Here is a 2,017-nt window from a genome sequence, read left to right on the forward strand (position 1 = left end):
CTTAATGTGTGCTATTCTTCCTACACTGCACTAAGGTGGAAAGCTGGGTCACTGTCAACATTTAAGTTAATAGTGTATTGGAGTCTAAATTAGGCTTTAATTTGATGGCAATACATAATTTATTCTGGAACGCTTTGATTTGTAATTCTTAGCATTTTGATCATAAGGTTAATGGTTGTAGGATTAACTAAAGAGCTAAAGGTTTTCTTTTTTCCATTAGTCTTGTGGTAATATTGTCCAACTTGTAAATAGGTTTTGCTGGGGGAATAATTGGATTCCCAACGTTACACATTGTACTGTAAATTATCTGGCTCCCTGGGCATTACTTATTTAGAAAGGTAGGAGTATTTCTTGTTTTTAATAATCCCATTAAATTTTCAAAAGGATAAAATGAGATTAAGGTCAATATTTGCAGCCTGGAAGCTTTTTCTTGTTTTACATAAAATGAGTTCAAACATAACCCATAACCCATGTTGCCCTCCATATTAACTGCGAGGCAAGGCCTAGTGAACTTTCTGCCACACGTTATAGATTGTCTCTTGCTTAGAATCTTTAAGAAGGAAAGTATGTGTAAGAAATCAAGCAAAATCAAATTGAGCTTGCATTTGAACATTACAGAAAAAGTTACATAAAAATGCCTATAAACAGGCACTGGTGGCTTACTCAGGCCTGTAATCTAGCCATACTCAGGAGGCTGAGATCTGAGGATCACAGTTCAAAGCCAGCCCAAGCAGTACAGTCTGACACTATTTCCGATTCACTGGAAATAGACCTATGGCTTAAGTGTAGAGTGATAGCCTTGATCAAAAAAGACTCAGAGACAGCACGTAGGCCCTGAGTTAAAACCCTAGAACTGCCTGGAAAAAAAACGTGTCCCAGGCACTAATGCTAGGCAGGGAGAGTAAGCCCTATCACACACACACTGCAGAAAGCTCTTTGCCTGAGTGAGAATGCATTTAAGGAAATAGTCCTTCTGGAGAAAAACATGAATCTTTTATGTAGTGTCCAGATTTCAGATATTTCCGGTTTTCGTTTCCAAATCAAAAATATGTACTACATGAAAGAAAAAAGGCACTAACTGGCATTGTAATCATACTTGAGTCTTCACAAGTTAGTTTCTGCATTTAAGTCATTCCTCACATGCAACAAACCAATGTTTTATTTATTTATTTTTTTTTTGGGTCCGGTTGTGGGACCTGAATTCTGGGCCTGGGCGCTGTCCCTCAGCTCTTCAGCTCAAGGCTAGCGCTCTACCACTTGAGCCACAGCGTCACTTCCGGCTTTTTTCTTTTTGCTTATGTGGTGCTGAGGAATCGAACCCAGGGCCTTGAGCATGCAAGGCAAGCGCTCTACCACTGAGCCACCTTCCCAGCCCAAACCAATGTTTTAAAGTACCTGAATGGACATTTTTTAACAGTGTAATTTTAAAATTTTGCAAACCCTGCAGTTTTACCTCTTCCCAATTTAGCTGTTTCCTAAATATCCTATATTTGATAAAGCACATACTTACAAGTAGGACTATGACCTTATTCCTGGTTTCTTAGAACTAGTGTACAACTTTTTAACTGAATAAAGTACATCTCAGACATGAAATCTCAATTAGATTAACATTTCTTTTAAAAGCATTCTCTGGCTGGGCCATATTTACATTAAGAGAGACTAGGTTTCATGAAGTGAATAAGTATAATGCAATGTCTAAACACCCAGAACCCACTGTCAACATCCCCTTATTTTCATCTTCCAGTGTTGTATATTTATCACGTCAACCTGAAAACAGACTGAAGGTAGGTAGGTTTAAACTGAGCCTGTTAACTTGCCTTTATCAAGTTCACTGATAGCAGCACACAGGCCTTAAGTGAACATCTTTTTAAATAAAACAATTTCATGAAAAGAATGCTAAATGAAGCCAGGCACTATGACTTAGGCCTGTAATCCCAGCTGCTTCTGAGGCTGATATCTGAGGATCACAGTTCAAAGCCAGCCTGGGCAGCAAAGTCTGAGACTTTTTTTTTTTTTG

This window comes from Dipodomys ordii, unplaced genomic scaffold, assembly GCF_000151885.1.
Source record: "Dipodomys ordii isolate 6190 unplaced genomic scaffold, Dord_2.0 Scaffold104, whole genome shotgun sequence".
NCBI lineage: Eukaryota > Metazoa > Chordata > Mammalia > Rodentia > Heteromyidae > Dipodomys > Dipodomys ordii.